The 19,185-nt window shown below is 42.9% G+C and overlaps 8 non-coding genes across 8 annotated transcripts; 5 read left to right on the forward strand and 3 right to left on the reverse strand.

Annotated features, from left to right (window-relative positions):
- Positions 1-1,045: 1,045 nt before the first annotated feature.
- Positions 1,046-1,117, reverse strand: trnac-gca (transfer RNA cysteine (anticodon GCA)). The gene has a single exon. It is a non-coding gene; the product is annotated as a tRNA-Cys (tRNA).
- Positions 1,118-3,269: 2,152 nt separating this feature from the next.
- On the reverse strand, positions 3,270-3,352 carry trnal-cag (transfer RNA leucine (anticodon CAG)). Its single transcript has one exon. It is a non-coding gene; the product is annotated as a tRNA-Leu (tRNA).
- A 6,288-nt stretch (positions 3,353-9,640) lies between these two features.
- Positions 9,641-9,713, forward strand: trnak-uuu (transfer RNA lysine (anticodon UUU)). Its single transcript has one exon. It is a non-coding gene; the product is annotated as a tRNA-Lys (tRNA).
- A 753-nt stretch (positions 9,714-10,466) lies between these two features.
- trnav-uac (transfer RNA valine (anticodon UAC)) lies at positions 10,467-10,539 on the forward strand. Its single transcript has one exon. It is a non-coding gene; the product is annotated as a tRNA-Val (tRNA).
- Positions 10,540-10,776: 237 nt separating this feature from the next.
- trnav-uac (transfer RNA valine (anticodon UAC)) lies at positions 10,777-10,849 on the forward strand. Its single transcript has one exon. It is a non-coding gene; the product is annotated as a tRNA-Val (tRNA).
- A 2,751-nt stretch (positions 10,850-13,600) lies between these two features.
- trnac-gca (transfer RNA cysteine (anticodon GCA)) lies at positions 13,601-13,672 on the forward strand. The gene has a single exon. It is a non-coding gene; the product is annotated as a tRNA-Cys (tRNA).
- A 2,187-nt stretch (positions 13,673-15,859) lies between these two features.
- Positions 15,860-15,941, forward strand: trnal-aag (transfer RNA leucine (anticodon AAG)). Its single transcript has one exon. It is a non-coding gene; the product is annotated as a tRNA-Leu (tRNA).
- Positions 15,942-16,281: 340 nt separating this feature from the next.
- trnag-ucc (transfer RNA glycine (anticodon UCC)) lies at positions 16,282-16,353 on the reverse strand. Its single transcript has one exon. It is a non-coding gene; the product is annotated as a tRNA-Gly (tRNA).
- Positions 16,354-19,185: the final 2,832 nt, after the last annotated feature.

Here is a 19,185-nt window from a genome sequence, read left to right on the forward strand (position 1 = left end):
TGTGACCAAGAAACCACCAAAAAAATGACTGATACATCATCAGTTCCAAAGTTTTCTTGGATGCCAAATATTTGAATTCAAAGTCAGAATCCAATTGACATGTAAGAACAAGACAACGCACGTCCAGCTTCTATCATCAGTCAGCCATTGCACCCACACTGCTGCTGTATGTGGACTGTGGCTTCTGCGTCAGTGAGGGGTCCAGCAAGCTGCAGACAAAGTTTGGGGAGTGGCCAGACCAAAGGAGGCCACCATCAGCCTCATTGAGCGGCTGCTGCAGGAGCTAGGAGTGGCAAACCGGAAGGACCTCATGGGGTTGCCACTGCAGGACCTGGTGCGCATGGAGCAATCTGGCGTGTGCAGCAACACGTCAAGTGCAGGACCTGCCTGGCTGGTAGCAGCTTTCTGCTTGTTTCTTTGAGCTAACTGTATTAGCTTTAGCCTGGCTGGTAGCAGCTTTCTGCTTGTTTCTTTGGGCTAACTGTATTAGCTTTAGCCTGGCTGGTAGCAGTTTTCTGCTTGTTTCTTTGGGCTAACTATATTAGCTTTAGACCAGCTGGTAGCAGCTATTAAATCAGCTATTTATTTGAGAAGTGGGAGAACTTGCAAAATAGCAGGGTGTTCAAATACTTATTTTCCTCACTGTACGAGGAAAAATGTCTTTTTAACAGGCAGAAACCTCAAACTAAAACTGGCTCATGGTGGGCAGTCATCTGACACAAACAGTTGGGGGAGAGGGTGAGAGAGAGAGAGAGAGAGAGAGAGAGAGAATGGATTGAAAAGATGACCGGTGGTAATTATGGCAGCAGTAAAGGTAGAAAGAACTATTACTAATAATAGTAGCAGTAATAGTGCAGGGCGTCTAGCAGGACCACGGCAGCAGCTGCATCCACTACTCAGGTGCCACCACAATCCAAGGAAATCTGACAAGGGAGAAAGCACAAGGGTTTCTGGAAAGAAGCAACATTAGTTACATGCATGCTTTTTTCAAGTATCATCAACAACAAGAACTATCATATATATGATAGGGTACAAACATTCTTGCAGGGGACACCCAGATTTGAACTGGGGACCTCTTGATCTGCAGTCAAATGCTCTACCACTGAGCTATACCCCCACACACTCTATGTGGAATAAGATTATGGTGCATCAAAACAATGGCTGGGCCTCCACCATGTGGTTACCTTTGTTGGTAGGTGGAGTCTGACGGGCCTGTTGGGTTTAGAAAAAATAGTAGTTTGTAGAAGTTCTTTGTAGTAGTTCATGGCATAGCAGGGCACTGTGCGGCATCACAAGGCACAGCAGGACGTAGCAGGGCACCACAGAGTGTAGCAGATGAACATGGCATCGCAAAACGTGTAGCGGGACCATGGCGACAGCTGCTACCATGATTTTGGAGCCTCCCAGATCCAAGGGAACATGCTGGGGAAAAAAGAACATGAGGACTCCGGGGAGTGACTCCCCAGAGCTAGGTTAGTAACAAGCATTTCTGGGAATATTCAATTCTAAAATGTTATTTCATTTTCTCTGCAGTCGTTCATTGATTTCATAAATGTAACACAGTTTAGTTTGTTTATACATAGCACAAATGTGTTATATACAGTGTTATTTCATTTTAAATTTTAAAAGGGTTTTGTGGCTCCCAGTGTTTTCTTTACTGTGTGAAACTGGTCCAAATGGCTCTTTGAGTGGTAAAGGTTGCCGACCCCTGCACTAGACCATATGGGACTGACTAGATATTAATAACAGGGATTTCATGAATCAATTCATAGTCTGGCTGGAAACAGGCCTTCTCCTGAACATGAAAAAAGAAGCTTCTTGTCGACAGGTTGATTTCTGTTAATAACAAACACAACTATAGTCAAAAGAAAAAGAAAATATATATATGAAAAGCCGTCTTGGTTCATCTTTCCACTGTTCCTACAATCACCGATCTGGTCTGGTTGGAAACTAAAGGATCTAAACTAAAAGGATGTTCCTCTTTAACTAACAGGTCTATCTCTGCAGGGATCCATCCCACAATGTTGTCACACACTTAGAATAATAATCTGAGTCTGTCAGCAACAACAACACAACCTTTAGTGGACCCTGACTTTACCTTTAAATTAGGAGTTTAAACAGAGACACAACAGGAAGAATAAATCCATCAAATCAAGTCCCCAATAATCAGCATGTGGCCTTGTTTTATTTCAGGTAGTCAGCATGGAGCTGTTCCACATTCCCAGACATTTAAAACAAGTCAATCATTGGCGTTATTCTACGAGTCAGATGAATAAATCAGCTGTTTGCTATTTGAGCTGCTCTGTTTCCTGCTGCTCCGTCATTCTTTAGTGTCCTCTGGAAACAGGTTGCTGTCCTTTATGATTCCTTTGGATGACATCATCAGTGTCTTTGCTTTAGTCTGAAGAAACTCCAACAGATTTAAAACCACATGCAGTCACAGAAAATACAAACAGGGAATAGAAAATGTCAGACAAAGAATATGAAATGAAAAGTCCCCAAAGTAGGAAAATATAATATTAATCTACCAAACAAGCATAACTGGAGAACATCCAATTAAACATGGCCGACTTCCAGTATGTCGGTAATGAAGAGAGGAATGTTTGGACATATTACAGATTCATTTTATTTTTATTTAACCTTTATTTAACCAGGAACAATCCCATTGAGCTACAATAAATCTTCTTCCAGGGAAATAAGTTTCATAATACATAAAAGACAGGAAAATGGTTCCATACTACAACACAAACAAGACATTACACTTAACTTAAACTAATGGAGACATAAAACTTAAAAACAGGTTCCACTGCAATTTGAACTCAGATTGCTGGATTCAGAGTCTAGAGTGCTAACCATTGCACCATGGAACCTTTAGAAGTGTTGCAGGGGTATGCTAGACAGTTTCTTTCATGATATCCACATGTGTGCTATTGAAGGCACACAACAATCACAACAAAGATGAAAAAGCAAAAATTATTGGCCAACTTAAATCATTTAGTTAGTTAAGCATCCAGAGGATGTGGGAAAAAGCAAGTCAAGAACAGGTTTTGAAGGACTTGCCACAGACAGTGAATACAGCAGTAGATATGTCTACTGTGTACAAACCCATGGTAACTTTACATCTGTTGACAATAAAGATGCTCACAAAAAAGCTTAACTTGCAATTGCGTTTCTTGCGCAGATTCATGTCTTCTTAAATAAAAGTAATTTCTAAGTTCTTTATTCCCAATATCATGTCTCAGACATTAGTTCCAGATGAAAACATTAGCTGTCAGAAGTGGGATTTGAACCCACGCCTCCAGTGGAGACTGCGACCTGAACGCAGCGCCTTGGACCGCTCGGCCATCCTGACAGCTCCAGCAGGTTTTCAGTAGGACCTGTTTAAAAAATTATAAGATAGTGAATTAAACATGTCATGATATAGTAGGTTCTCAGTCATCCATGTCATAGTAAACAAGGGAAGGTTTCTCAACTGTCAGCCCACAAATATGGGCGTTCATGGAGACATGGAAGTAAGTCACCAGGGTGGCAAACTGTTATGGATCCGTCAAAGATGCGTATCACAACAGCAGATCTCTACTCGGCATGTCTGACCACAACTCTGTTCATTTGGTTCCGTCTTACAAACCGTCCCTCAAGAGAAACAAGCCGAAACGAAAGTTAGTTCCGGTTTGGTCAGAGGACTTGATGCAGTGTCTACAGGAATGCTACTGCTGCACTGACTGGGATCTATTCAAAAACAAATGTAAGGACATTGATGAGCTCAAAGAGACTGTTTCTGCATACATCCCCTTCTGTGAGGACTTAGTCATCCCTCGTAAATCCATCTCCATATGTCCAAATAATATACCATGGGTCTCCAAATCTGTCAAAAGCATAATTAATGAATGAAATATTAGCTTCATCCAAGGTAACATGACTAAATACAGAGTACTTCAAAAACAAGCTAAAAGGAACTTAAGCTTGCAAAACTTAATTATAAGGAACAAAGTTGAGAACATGCTGAGCACAGGCCACTCACGTCCTGCATGGGAGGGTGTGAAAGCAATGATGGGGATGCAGCCTAAGAAGTGTCTGTTCCCCACCAATGGCATGTCACACCTTGCCCTCTCAAATGAGCTGAACTGTTTTAATATTCATGATTTTAGTGTGGAGCTGTCAGTTTTTAACAACGTTGCCCCAACGCTTAAAAACAAGAACAGGCTGCAATATGTAGTTAACGTGTGTGGCAAGATTTCTCACAACCCTCTGACTGACTTAAGCTCTGTATATGAGACAAGGTCCCTCAAGAAGGCCCAATCAGTCCTGGCCGACCCTAGTCCCCCCCTGAACAGCTGCTTCATCTTGTTGCTGTCTGGCCGCAGATTCGGTCTAAAGCCTAAATGCAGGACAAACAGACACAAAAACTGTTTTGTCCCTGCTGCTATAGGCTTCCTTAATAAGTCAACGTGAGGTGTGGACTTCCGTGTAGTACATATTTATTTTGTTTTTAGATGTATGGCTGTTGTATTGAATAACCTGTGTGTTATTTAAGTTACATGCTGCTGCACAACAAATTGCCCCCCGGGGATAATAAAGACTCCTTGAACCTTGAAGGGCAACAGGACTTGGTAAAAAGGTCCTCCGCAGAAGTTTTGTCTCTCATCCAAGAAACTTCTTTAGTTGTGTTTTTTACACAGAAAGGTTTGGACACACTGCCCACTCCCCCACCCATATCTGACAATTGAAAGCTGTGGGGAATGGGGGGTTACAAAGCTAATAGACCATTCAAGAAGCAGTTCTGATGTACTATACTGGCCCATTCAGGATGAGCACTGTATACTCTGACTGCAGCAACACAAGTTCAAATTTCAGTGATACTTAATTTTTATGGTGATTACGAGACTCAATGCAAAGTGTGTATCCCCCATGTAACTCAAGCCTATCACTTCCAGTCAATACTGTCAAATGTGGAGCTCCTTCAAGTTACATTAACAACCAGGTGACTCCTCAACATGCCAGAAGTGCCCAGCGCATCAAGCGCTGATTGCTGTTGTACATCTTCCTGCAACAGCACAACACCAGCTCCAGTGGCACTGGCATCCACCTCAAGCTGGAAAGGTCGAGCAAGGTCAGGAACAGCCAGCACAGGAGCACTACAGAGGAGAGACTTAGCAGAGGTAAAAGCATGGTTGCACTCATCATTCCACACGAAAGGAACCACAGGACTACACAACCTGGTCAGAGGAGCAACCACTACAGAGAAGTTCTTGCAGAAACAGCGATAGTAACCTGTCATGCCTAAGAAACGCCTTAGTTCACGTCTAGTGCTGGGCACTGGTAGAGAGACAACCGCAGCTACCTTAGCATCCACAGGCCGAACCTGCCCCTGGCCAACCTGCTTACCAAGGTAAGTGACAGTGGCCTTACCAAACTCACACTTGGCCAAGTTAAGGGTAAGGGAGGCGCCCGCCAACCGTTGGCAGATGCCACCACATCATCCAGATACACACTGCAGTTAGGTACATCCCCTAACACACGCTGCATCAGGCGCTGAAAAGTGGCAGGTGTGTTCTTCATGCCAAACGGCATCACAGTGTACTGCATAAAAGCATCAAGAGTGACAAAAGCAGAGATATCAGAAGCCCGCTGTGTCAAAGGAACCTGCCAGTATCTTTTGAGAAGATCAAGCTTTGAAATACACACAGCTGGTCCAACCCTGTCAACACAATCATCCATACGGGGCAAAGGAAAGGAATCTGACACGGTAAAAGCGTTTACTTTACGAAAGTCCGTACAGAAGCGAGGACTGCCGTCGGGTTTAGGCGCCAACAAGCAGGATGAACTCCAAAGACTATAGCTGGGCTTGGCAAGACCATTCTCTACCAAGTAGCTGACTTCTTTCCTCATGGCCTCCCTTTTTTGCATGCTGTTTAATGGGAGCAGCATTACCCACGTTAAGGTCGTGCTCCAGCACACCTGTGCGTGAGGGTACATCCTTTAATATACTAGTATACCTGCCGAGCAGGCCGATCACATCCTGTTTGTGAGGCACTGGGAGGTAGGACAGCTGCTGGTCAAGTTTGGACAAGAACTCAGAGTTAGCTTGCCTACCACACAGATGACTTTCACAGGGTGTCATCAAGTCTGCCTCCAACACCGGTTGAGTGCCACCAACAAGAGAAGAAACCCCTACCACAGCAACGTCTGGCGTCGTCTCTGGCCTTTTCAGGTCAGCCCCTCTGGGATGAAAAGATTTCAGCATGTTAATATGACATAAGCGGGTCTTCCGTCTACGCTCAGGCGTACGGATAACATAATCGGTATTGGAAACTTTGGCTTCCACGACATACGGACCTGAGAACCGGGTGGCAAGAGCAGAGCCTGTTGTGGGCAGCAAGACCAACACCTTATCCCCAGCGGCAAACTGTCTCTCGACTGCCTTCTTGTCGAAGCGTCTCTTAATGTTACCCTGCGATGACGAGAGTGACTCCATGGCCAAACGTGTAGCATGGTGCAGACGTTCTCTACAGCAAGATACAAAATCCAACACGTTCTTTCAACCAGAGTTATCACCCACTAATTTCTCCTTCAACACCTTCAATGGGCCACGCACATTGTGACCGAACACTAGCTCTGCGGGACTAAACCCTAGAGATTCTTGCTTTGCATTACGGACAGCAAAGAGAACAAAAGACACACCCTCATCCCAGTCATTCCCAGTCTCATAACAGTACTTCTTCAGCATGGATTTCAAAGTCTGGTGCCAGCGCTCAAGTGCACCCTGCTACTCAGGATGATAAGCACTGGACACCGAGGGACTGGAGAGTCTCCTTGAAAATCCTGGACAAGAAATTTGTTCCCTGATCAGACTGTATGGTCTTTGGTAGACTGTAAGTTGTAAAGAACTTAATCAGTGCTTTAGTGACTGCTTTAGCGGTTATCTTGCGCAAAGGAATGGCCTCAGGGAAACGGGTAGAGATACACATCATGGTAAGCAAAAATTGATTTCCAGACTTAGCTTTGGGCAATGGGCCACGCAGTCGACTAAAACATGCTCAAAAGGTTCACCAACAGCCGGAATAGGCCGCAGCGGCGCGGGGGGCACAGGCTGATTAGGCTTACCTACCATCTGGCAAGTACTGCAGGTTTGACAGAAGCGCACTACGTCTGCCTTCATTCCTGGCCAAAAGAACTGCCTAAAGACACGATCATAGGTTTTACTGATGCCCAAGTGACCTGACCAAAGGTGCTCATGAGCCAGCGCTAAAACATGCTGCCGACAGTCAACAGGGATTACTACCTGAAAAACCACCCCCCAATCATCCTCAGAATCGGTCGCCACCCACCCTTTCCGTGAGAACCACCTCCGCATCAACACACCATTTTCCACAAATAAAGGCAGTTGACCATTACACTCAGTCATGTTGAACACTGACTTCCAACACTTATCCAGCGAGGGATCATTTCTCAGAGCTTTAACGAGAGCCTCCCGAGTAAGCGGCAAGGGTGCAGCAGCATTAGCCTTTTCACCAGGCTCACCTGAAGTACAGCTTACCGAACCACCAGAGGTCACACCTTCCCCAGAAAGTACAGAAGCAAACAAGGAGTCAGACAAACTGACCTCTTGAGTCTGCTTATGAGCCTGCGCTCTAGTGGTAACACTAGCTACAAACACATGAGGATGTTCTCGAGCTAGCTCATCACTTTCTGACTCAGGAATTGGAGTGTACACCACCTCAGGAACAGGATAAACTTTCCCCCCTGCAATATCATTCTATTCTCCATGATAAAGTCAACGCCTTCGATAGGGAATCGTGACCGGGCGCCTCCTGTAAAAAACCCTGTCACTAGGTCTGACTGTACATGAACCTGATACAGCGGTGCTGGCACAAAACCCATTTCAATGCCCTTCACAACTGCACACATGCTTAAGCTAGGTCCCAGCGGCAGAACATCAGACAGGATCAGTGACCGTGAACAAGCCTTGTCTCGCGGTATTGTCACTGGATGCTTTTCCTCAGATTTCCCTGAAAGAGACACTTAAACCATTAAACCATTAAAGATAAAAGGATTAAAACAGTCATCAGGCATCACAAGAGCCACAGATTCCAAGGATTGGACTCTGGGAGAAGTTTTAATCAATCCCACACCCTTCAGCTGTTTTTGATACGACCCTTGCTGCTTCCGCTTCCAAGCGTCGCAGTTAGCAATCAAATGACCGGACTTGCGACAGAAGAAGCATAGTATGTCAGACCTTGGACGCAAAGGAGCGCTGTCATAATACACTGGAAGATCTGCACCATGGGTGCTAAAAACGTTTGCTAAAAACAACCTTATGAGTAAGTGTAAACTCATCAGCTAGAATAGCAGCTTGCTGTAGGGTGGAAACTTTCTCATTTTAATACACAGTAGTACGCTCAGGTACGCAGTTTTTAAACTCTTCTAGCAACATTAGCTCAAGCAAAGCAGACAGATCGGCAACCTTACACGCTGCACACCACCTGTCAAAAAGAATCCCTTTCTCTCTAGCAAAGTCTACATACGACTGGCTCTGGCTTTTCCTAAGACTGCGGAAACGCTGTCTGTAGGCCTCAGGCACCAGCTCATATGCTTGCAGGATAGCACTCTTTACTTTTTCATAAGCCAGCCCGTCCTCCACAGACATAGAGGAACAGGCCTCTTGAGCTTTACCCACTAACTTACACTGCAATAAGATAGCCCACACATCTTTAGGCCACTGTAGAGCAGCAGCAATACGCTCAAATGCACCAAAGTACGCTTCCACCTCGGACTCACGGAAAACTGGCACCAGCGAAATGTGCTTACTCACGTCAAAACTGACAGAACTGCGAGAATGCGCGCCGGCAGTGGATACGTTACGGGCAACTCCCAACCCAGCCTGTATCTCCATCTGACGCATCTTTAAGGCAGTCTCCGCCTCTGTAGTGCTCCTGTGCTTGACAGTTTCTTTCATAATATCCACATAATATTGATATGATATGATATTGAAGGCGCACAACAATCACAACGAAGATGAAAAAGCAACAATTATTGGCCAACTTAAGTAATTTAGTTAGCTAAGCATTCAGAGGATGTGGGAGAAGGCAAGTCAAGAACAAGTTTTCCAAAAGTAGAATGGGAGCCAGAGCGTTCCTCTCCTGTGGAACCAGGTTCCAGTTTGGGTTCAGGAGGCAGACACCATCTCCACATGTAAGAGTAGGCTTAAGACTTTCCTCTTTGATAAATCCTATAGGTAGGGCTGGCTTGGGTGAGTCCTGAACCATCCCTTAGTTGTACTGCTATAGGCCTAGACTACCGGTGGACTTCCCATGATGCACTAGGTACCTCTCTCCTCCTCCTTCTCTCCATCTGTATGCAACCTCATATGCCTTTGAGATACAAGAACTTCTGGTGGCCAAGAGGAAGGCCCGTCAAGAGGAAGCAGAACCAGAGGGAGAGTTGTTTTATTGTACCCACTAGCAGTTAAGTTTATTTGTCTGTAGCCATAAAATTGCATTAGGCTATCAACGTTTTGAGCAAAAAGGAATACCACAGCTCAAGTCCCTGGTAAGGCAACAGCTTGATTCTGGGATATGTATGAAGTGCTCGCTATTTTCAGTTCAGGAGATTGTTTTTTCCACAGATTTTTAATTTAGAAGCCTGGGTAGCTCAGTCGGTAGAGCATCAGACTTTTAATCTGAGGGTCCAGGGTTCAAGTCCCTGTTCAGGCGTAAAGTTGCACTTTTTGCTAGATGAGTTGTCCATTTGACTTGCCTGAACACTTCAGACACTGTCATATCATGTGTGTTCCAAGTCTTTAAAAATAATTGTGGCTGTTTTTCAAGCAGGTTTGCATTATAACAATGTTGCTGGCAAGTCTAAATGAACAATGGGCAACCTACATTCAATTCAATTCAATTTTATTTATAGTATCAATTCATAACAAGAGTTATCTCGAGACACTTTACAGACAGAGCAGGTCTAGACCACACTCCAGAATTTACAAGGACCCAACAGTTCTAGTAGTTTCCTCCAGAGCAAGCAACAGTGCGACAGTGGCGAGGAAAAACTTCCTTTTAGGCAGAAACCTCGGACAGACCCAGGCTCTTGGTAGGCGGCGTCTGACGGGCCGGTTGGGGTTAGAATGAAGAGTGGAAATAACAAAAATAGAAAAAATAGTAGTTTGTAGCAGTTCTTTGTAGTAGTTCATGGCATAGCAGGGCACTGTGGGCATTACAAGGCACAGCAGGAGAATTTTTTGAAAAATCTCATAAAGTCGTTACTACTAAGAGCTCTGGGAATACTTGGCTCAGTAGAGCTGTGACCATCCGTCAGCCTGGCTACAGTGCTGAAAAGAAACCTCACTTCACTTCGTTCACCATTGCATTGTTTTTTGAACCGGAGCTACAGTACAGCTAATTCTACAGTCTATGGTTCAGGTCACATTTATATGCAGGTTATGTAAAGAAAAAGCGTATCATAGAGGTTCCATAGTGTAGTAGTTATCACGTCTGCTTTACACGCAGAAGGTCCTGGGTTCAATCCCCAGTGGAACCAGACTTATGGTTTGAAGTAAGAACTATGTCCTCTTACCCCCTGGCAGGCGTCCCTTGAAAAGTCTTTAAAATGGAGTGAACGACACTCGACAATCACAAAAACCTGCTCCAAAGACATATCGTCTATCTGAAACACTTTTTTAGTGCTTTTGCTTTTGTTTCACCTTTTAGAACTTGACTTCCATCCATTTTATTTACAGTATGGTTCCGATTATGTTAAAGACAACAGTTTTATAGAGGTTCCGTAGTGTAGTAGTTATCACGTCTGCTTTACACGCAGAAGGTCCTTGGTTCAATCCCCTGTGGAACCAGACTTATGCTTTAAAGTAAGAACCATGGATATGGTACCACCTGGGAATTGTTATTTCAAAAGTCTTAAGAAAGAATTGAATGCCGATAATGAAATATAAGCCCAGTCTTTTCAGAACCTCACCTGAAGCCATTATTTTTCCTGTATTGTTCAGATTTTTTAAAGATGGCAGTACGTCAGAGGTTCCATAGTGTAGTAGTTATCACATCTGCTTTACATGCAGAAGGGTGTATCAATAAACATCTATCTATCTATCTATCTATCTATCTATCTATCTATCTATCTATCTATCTATCTTATTGAGATAGAGGCAGATGAAGTGTTTATGACCCATCAATGATGAAAAAAGGAAACATTTGCTGTCGGTGGTCAGATTTAAAGGAAAAGGTACTCTTTAAAAGTTTTGGGGTTCAAGCGTTAAACTAATGAGGAAGAATTTGACAAATCTAAATCAAGTCCAGGAACAAACTCTAACAGATATTACACCTGAATCTGTCAGGTCCTGACCAGGAATCAAATCCAGGCCGTGGCGGTGAGAGCACCGAATCCTAGCCACTAGACCATCAGGGAGTCTCATCTATGAGATTTATCTTTGTAGATTTGATTTTCCTTTTCACTTACTGGAATGACTCATTTGTTTTAGGCGAGGAATGGCTCCTGGCTAGAGCTTCAGAAGGCAGGACATGACAGATTACACATCTGTCACATAGTCAGTTTGTATTCTTAAACTATTGACATTATTGTCCTATTGTCCTATTCAGTTTAATCTCAGATGGCATCTAAGGCCTTTAAGCATCGTGCCATGGGGGACCATGAATGGCTGTCCTGGCTGAGGACGTTTGCCGCTACAGGGGTCTGGCCTACTGATGCTGGGAATAGACCAGCCCCTAGGCAAAGAGATGGCATGAGCTCTATCTTAAGGTACAGCTTTTTACATGTTTTTTTAACAACTATCAGCAATTAATTTATGTCATGTAACAGTCTGGTGCATTTTAATTTCGGTTAATTACAGATAGAGAAGTGTCCACTCCAGCAGCGGGGGCAGATGTCTCTTTTTGGTGGAGCACAGGTCTGCACGTGTGGATTTCACACTAAGAAGGTAAAGTTAATTGGGATACTTAAATGATAGAAATATACTAAAGATGCAACCATAATGTATGTTGTTAAAATTGACTTTTATCTGTGGCTGTTGATTTCTTTGATATTTGTTTTAGAAAACTAATGTGCAGACTGTTATCTTTAACATAATCAGAACCATACTGTAAATAAAATGGATGGAGGTCAGGTTCTAAGAAGTGAAACCAATGCAAAAACACTGAAGAAGTCTTTCAAATAGACAATATGTCTTTGGAGCATGTTTTTTTTGATTGTCAAGTGTCGTTCACTCCCTTTTTTAAAACTTTTCAAGGGACGCCTGTGAGACGGTAACGGGACATAGTTCTTACTTTAAACCTTAAATTTGGTTCCACTGGGGATTGAACCCAGGACCTTCTGCATGCAAAGCAGACTTGACAACTACTGCACTACGGAACCTTTGTGATATATATCTTTACATAATCTGCATATAAATGTGACCTTAACCATAGACTGTAGAATTAGCTGTACTGTAGCTCCGGTTCAGAAAAGTGAAAACAATGCAATGGTGAACGAAGTGAAGTGAGGTTTCTTTTCAGCACTGTAGCCAGGCTGACGGATGGTCACAGCTCTACTGAGCCAAGTATTCCCAGAGCTCTTAGTAGTAACGACTTTATGAGATTTTTCAAAAAATTCTCCTGCTGTGCCTTGTAATGCCCACAGTACCCTGCTATGCCATGAACTACTACAAAGATCTGCTATAAACTACTATTTTTTCTATTTTTGTTATTTCCACTCTTCATTCTAACCCCAACCGGCCCGTCAGACGCCGCCTACCAAGAGCCTGGGTCTGACCGAGGTTTCTGCCTAAAAGGAAGTTTTTCCTCGCCACTGTTGCACTGTTGCTTGCTCGGGAAGAAACTACTAGAACTGTTGGGTCCTTGTAAATTCTGGAGTGTGGTCTAGACCTACTCTATCTGTATAGGGTCTCAAGATAACTCCTGTTATGAATTGATACTATAAATAAAATTGAATTGAAAATGCATGTGCAAAACACAATCTATGATCAATACAATATAATGTCTATTGTATAAGGGCATACCTGACACATCTAAAATAATGAAGTTTTTGTAATGTCAGCTGATGATAGAGTTTGTTTTTGTCATTGTGTTATGATTGACTAAATGTTCCTGTTGGAGGAGAACATGTGTTAGTGTTCGGAATAATTATTTCATTTTGAAACATGTTTGCAGTGTTTTGTTAGACATAGTGTGTAGTGTTAGTGTATTATTGTATTTTGAAAATTAGTTTTGGAGTTCAGTTTACAATGTGTGATTTTGAGCATGAAATTTACTGTTTTGCCAGTTGTGTGTTTTGGGTGTGTTTGTGTGTTAAGAGTTTAGGAAACTTGTTAAATGTATTGAAAAATCTATCATAGCAATTGTAAAAAACTGTAATAGTATAGCTTACACATGCGGATGCAGTGCTAACTGTGTTAATAATTTTGGAAATGTGTTAAAAGTATTGAAAAATCTGTCATAGCAATTGTAAAAAACTGTAACTCCCTTTCATACAGTAGATGAGATTTGGATACTTTCTCAGACTGTGAAGATAACCACATGGTGGAGGTCCAGCCATTGTTTTGCTGCACCATAAGCATATCCAACATATGGTGTGTGGGGGTATAGCTCAGTGGTAGAGCATTTGACTGCAGATCAAGAGGTCCCCAGTTCAAATCTGGGTGCCCCCTCTAAGGATGTGTGTAGGCTATCATCTTTATGATTGCTGTTGATACTTGGAAAAAGCATGCATGTAACTAATGTTGCTTCTTTCCAGAAGCCCTTGTGCTTTCTCCCCTCTCAGATTTCCTTGGATTGTGGTGGCACCTGAGTAGTGGATGCAGCTGCTGCCGTGGTCCTGCTGGACGCCCTGCACTACTACTGCTACTATTATTAGTAATAGTTCTATTACCTTTACTGCGGCCATAATTAGCACTGGTCATCTTTTCATTCCATTCTCTCTCTCTCTCTCTCTCTCTCTCTTTCTGTCTCTCTCTCTCTCTCTCACCCTCTCCCCCAACTGGTTGTGTCAGATGACTGCCCACCATGAGTCAGTTTTAGTCTGAGGTTTCTGCCTGTTAATTTTCCTCATACAGTGAGAAAAATAAGTATTTGAACACCCTGCTATTTTGCAAGTTCTCCCACTTCTCAAATAAATAGTTTAAAAACCCTACATTGTGATTTCTGGATATTTTTTTTAAAATTATGTCTCTCACAGTGGACAAGCACCTACGATGACAATTTCAGACCCCTCCATGATTTCTAAGTTGGAGAACTTGCAAAACAGCAGGGTGTTCAAATCCTCATTTTCCTCACTGTACTAGGTAGACAGTTACTATTACATTAGCATACCAGTGTATTTGGAGGGTGGCCTGAAGTTTGGCACAAATGGCCGGCCAAACACCTTCAAGCTGCTGCTGTTGACGCACTGGGTCACATGCCCGGCGTAGGTGAGCAGAGACGATGGCCTACTGGTCACCCCTGAACTCCCCCGATCCTGGTTCCACCTGTTCAGGCCTTCCAGGAGGTAAAGATGGAAATTCAGCGCATTTGCACTGGTTCCTGACAAAACAATAAAATATTAATAGTCCATTAAAAAGGTCTAGCTTTCCAATCTAATGATTTTTTTAATAAAAGACTATACTGGGTATACATGGCGAGACATGGCGTTGCTGCACACGCCAGATTGCTCCATGCGCACCTGGTCCTGCAGTGGCAACCCCATGAGGTCCCTCCCGTTTGCCCCTCCCAGTTCCTGCAGCAGCCGCTCAGTGAGACTAATGGTGGCCTCCTTGGGTCTGACCACTCCCCAAACCTTGTCTGCAGCTTGCTGGACCCCTCACTGACGCAGAAGCCACAGTCCACATACAGCAGCAGTGTGGGTGCAATGGCTGACTGATGATAGAAGCTGGACGTGCATTGTCTTGTTCTTACATGTCAATTGGATTCTGACTTTGAATTCAAATATTTGGCATCCAAGAAAATTTCGGAACTGATGATGTATCAATCATTTTGCTGGTGGTTTCTTGGTCACAGCAACAAGCTTGATCATTGACATACAGTTACACGCCACGTATCACAAAACTGTTTGGTAGGGCCTTTTGTATTTGCTTGTATTACATCAAGTGACCTGCATACCAATGACCGCAAAGATTAATATGTACATGGTTTGCAGAACTGTACTTTCTAATAGAGGTAAGACAAAAAAAGAGTGATGAAGAAGCCAAAAGAGAAAATAGGGAAAGAAGAGCCGGACCTGTTATTGTTTTTAGGAAGCAGATTTACGGCTATACACTTTGCAAATCAGTGTCTCACCCTGGCCGCCATCAAAGAGGCTATTTGAACCTCCAGAAACTTGCTGGTAAGAAAGCACATGCACACACATTTTGAGGGAGGGTTTGGGAAGGACCAAGGTTCCAACAGCTATCTTTTATGTGAGCTTCCTGATTGCTCACACGTTGACTATTCACTTTGGTGTTTTAAAAAAGGCAGTGTTTTCAGCTTTGATTTACTCATCAACTCTTTTTTTAAGTGATTTTAAACCTGGAACAAGCCATCTTTTATTTCCTGTGGAGGTCCAAGTGGGAACGAGCGCAAAGAAGAGTGATGAAGAAGCCAAAAGAGAAAAGAGGGAAAGGAGTGCCAGACCTGTTATTGTTTTTAGGGAGCAGATTTACAGCTATGCACTTTGTGGCTCACACAGTGGCTCACCTTTGTTAACATCAAAGATGCCATTCGGACCTCCAGAAAAGTATTTGCAGTTTTTAATAAAGTATTGGATTTTTCCTTGCTAAGGTTTTTTTTTCCACTAACATGAACAAGCATACTGTTAGTTACGGTGCCTGTGTCTGTCACGATGTAGAGAGCTGATACTTGCAGGTAGCGTGGCCGAGTGGTCTAAGGCGCTGGATTAAGGCTCCAGTCTCTCTGGAGGTGTGGGTTCAAATCCCACCACTGCCATTTGCATATATTACATAGCTGGAAGGTGACCAATGTGGTCTCTTACAGCTGTGTCATTTGGGCTGAACTTGGTGAAGTAACTAGAATCATCCATCAATCACCTTGCTGAGATTGTTCCATGTTAACCTGAGGTTCAATGAATGGTGAAACCTTCCTTTCCAGCACTTTGGAGTAGAAAATCGATAATTAATCGTGATCTATAGATCAATATGATCTTTAATTTTGGCCATAATCGTTCAGCCCAAAGAGATCTAATGTTTTATCAAACCAGGTTTGGCAAGTAACCTTTCTGCTGACTTCTTGTAAAATAAAGCAAGCAACATCACTCAAAGAAAGTTACTGCGATGGCTGGGAATCGAACCCAGGTCAACTGCTTGGAAGGCAGCTATGCTCACCACTATACCACCATCGCTGGGCAATATAATGTTCACTTCAAATCTTGTAATACATCTTGGCATTGAGACTGAAAGGGCGCTCTATCACTGAGCTACAGCCCCTGACGATTCAGAAATTCCCTCCAGGGGGTCCTGTGTTATCACATTCACAAGAATGGGAAGTGTGTGTGTGTGACTGTGAACTCTTGTTACCCATAGCAACGACAGGTAACGAGTGGAAGTACTTCTCTCTTTTTGCATAATCGCCACTATACGACCCAGTTTAATCTCGGTAAACTTTGCGGAAATCCTGCAAACAGCTACAATGAGTGTTTATCTGTGTGGATTTTAAAATCTATCTGTCAACCCCGTCTTGCCTGTATTGGATGTAATGATGTTGATTTGCGCTTTTTATCTGTCATACATAACAACCTGGATGCAACGAAGAACCCTTTTCTCCTGTTTTGTACACAACCCAAAGTTTTACAAAACAAAAGATAACTTTCACCGAATCCCTCAGTTAAATCACAGTCAGTAACTTTACATGTGTTGACAATAAAGATGCTCACAAAACAATGTACTTGCAATTGCGTTTCTCGTGCACTTTCATGTCCTCTTATATCCAATATCATGTCTCAGACATTAGTTTGAGATGAAAACAGAACATGTCTGAAGTGGGATTTGAACCCACGCCTCCAGTGGAGACTGCGACATGAACACAGCACCTTGGACCGCTCGGCCATCGTGACTGATCCAGCAGAACTTTCAGTAGGACCTGTTTAAAACCCAGAAGCATAATACTTCTTGCCGAGACATAACAAGAACTTTTGTTACCCATAGCAATGACAGGTAACAACGAGTGGAAGTACTTCTCTCTTTTTGTATAATCGCCACTATACGGCCCAGTTTAATCTCAGTAAACGTTGCGGAAATCCTGCAAACAGCTACGATGACTGTTTATAAGGATTTTAAAATCTGTCAGTCAACCCCGTCTTGCCCGTATTGGATGGAATGATGTCAATTTGCGCTTTTTATCTGTTATACGTAACAGACTGGATGCAACAAAGAACCTAACCTTTATTTCCAGGGAGTCACAGCCATCAAATTTATCTTTGTAGATGTGAGTTTCCTTTTCACTTACTGGAATGACTCATATTGTTTTAGGCGAAGAATGGCTCCTGGCTAGAGCTTCAGAAGGTCAGTTTGTAGTCTTAAACTATTGACATTATTGTAAAAGTATAAACAGAATCAAAGCCTGCAAACAATAGCTTTAATTACATGTATATTGCTTTGACCTGTACAACTCTATGATCATTTACTGTAACTTGTGACATTCCATCCTTCCCCAGTTATTCAAACCACGGTTCGGTGGCTCACATACTGCAACACTGAAGCCCAACCTCAGTACGGCCAGGAAACCTTCTCAGGTATGATGCCACATATTGGTTAATTATAATGCATTTAGTTAATAATGCATTTTATTAGCAGCAGCATTATTTTTGTCCACCTCCCAGGAGAGCTTATTGGTGTTGACTACTTGTATAATCAGACAGGGCAGCCCAATCAGGACATGAACCCAGACTCTGAGAAGACAGATTATCTGCTGGAAGATATCAACATTGGGGAGGAGCAGGAAGATGAAGGCTTTGAGGACCAGGATCTAGACCCAACAGTTGGGAACCTGATAACATCAGCATCTGATCATCATCACACTCATCCATGCAAACACACTCACAACTGACTAAACTGACTACCACCATCATTGAATTATCATTTCTTTTGTTGTGGTCATATTCTTGCATTTCCTACAACCTTTGCACACGGTCTTTTGTCCTGGCCTTTTCATGGGGTCATGACAAAGCATCTAGGGTCAATCTTAACCTTTTGTGTGAGTACATAGGTTTCCAGAAACTGTGTTTTTATTGAGATTAAAGACCTAATTGTTAGTTTTTCCGAAATTTTCCCAACCATTGCTTTCACTTTTACAGTAGGCAGCGCGTCAGTCTCATAATCTGAAGGTCATGAGTTCAACCCTCACACGGGGCAGGTGCTTTAAAATCAATGGGGGGAATAAAGGGAAATTATCCTCTCAATAAGTAGACTTCAAAGAGATTTGCAAACGAAAATAACACAACTCATGCTGAAAATACAGTGACTTGCAGGTGGTCAAGCACATGAATGGAAGTTGTGATTCTATTGTTATTTCTGAGATCAACAATCTCAGGCATGTGTTTTATAATCAATGGGGAAAAAGGGGAACGCAGAGTCTTAATAAGTAGACTTCCAGAGTATTCGCATAACAAAGACACAAGCACGGACACAAGCACGGACACAAGCATGGACATTGTGATAAGATGGTGATATACGTTTAAACACACCACAAGCAATATTGAGGGTTACAATTTTTATCATTTAAAATACGGGTCACTTCCTGTCACCCCGGACGTCTTACCGTCTTATAAACCTGGTGTGCACGGCGAACTTCCTTTTAAAACAGAAAGAGAAGACGCTGATATGACTAATGTTTAATCTGTGTTACACTTTGAAACTAAATAAACAGACACATAGTTAACAGAGATGTGAGTGTTGCGTGGTTATTGTAAATAGGTAATGTTTGTGACGTATGGTATGGTTTTAAACAGAATGACGGATTGATGAATGTAGCAGTAGCATGTAAATCACCGTAGTTTTAGTGCGCACAAGAAAGCTACGGGATTACTGTGGGGAAATGGAGAATGGCTAGGTTAACTGATGATTTTAAACATTGTGAAAATTATCAAATCATATGAACACGTTAGTATAGGAGCTTATAACATTAAACCTACAGTCTCAGGATAGGTAGCGCTTCACTACCGTGATGGCCGACATGC

This window comes from Etheostoma spectabile, unplaced genomic scaffold, assembly GCF_008692095.1.
Source record: "Etheostoma spectabile isolate EspeVRDwgs_2016 unplaced genomic scaffold, UIUC_Espe_1.0 scaffold00018988, whole genome shotgun sequence".
NCBI classification, from domain to species: Eukaryota; Metazoa; Chordata; class Actinopteri; order Perciformes; family Percidae; genus Etheostoma; species Etheostoma spectabile.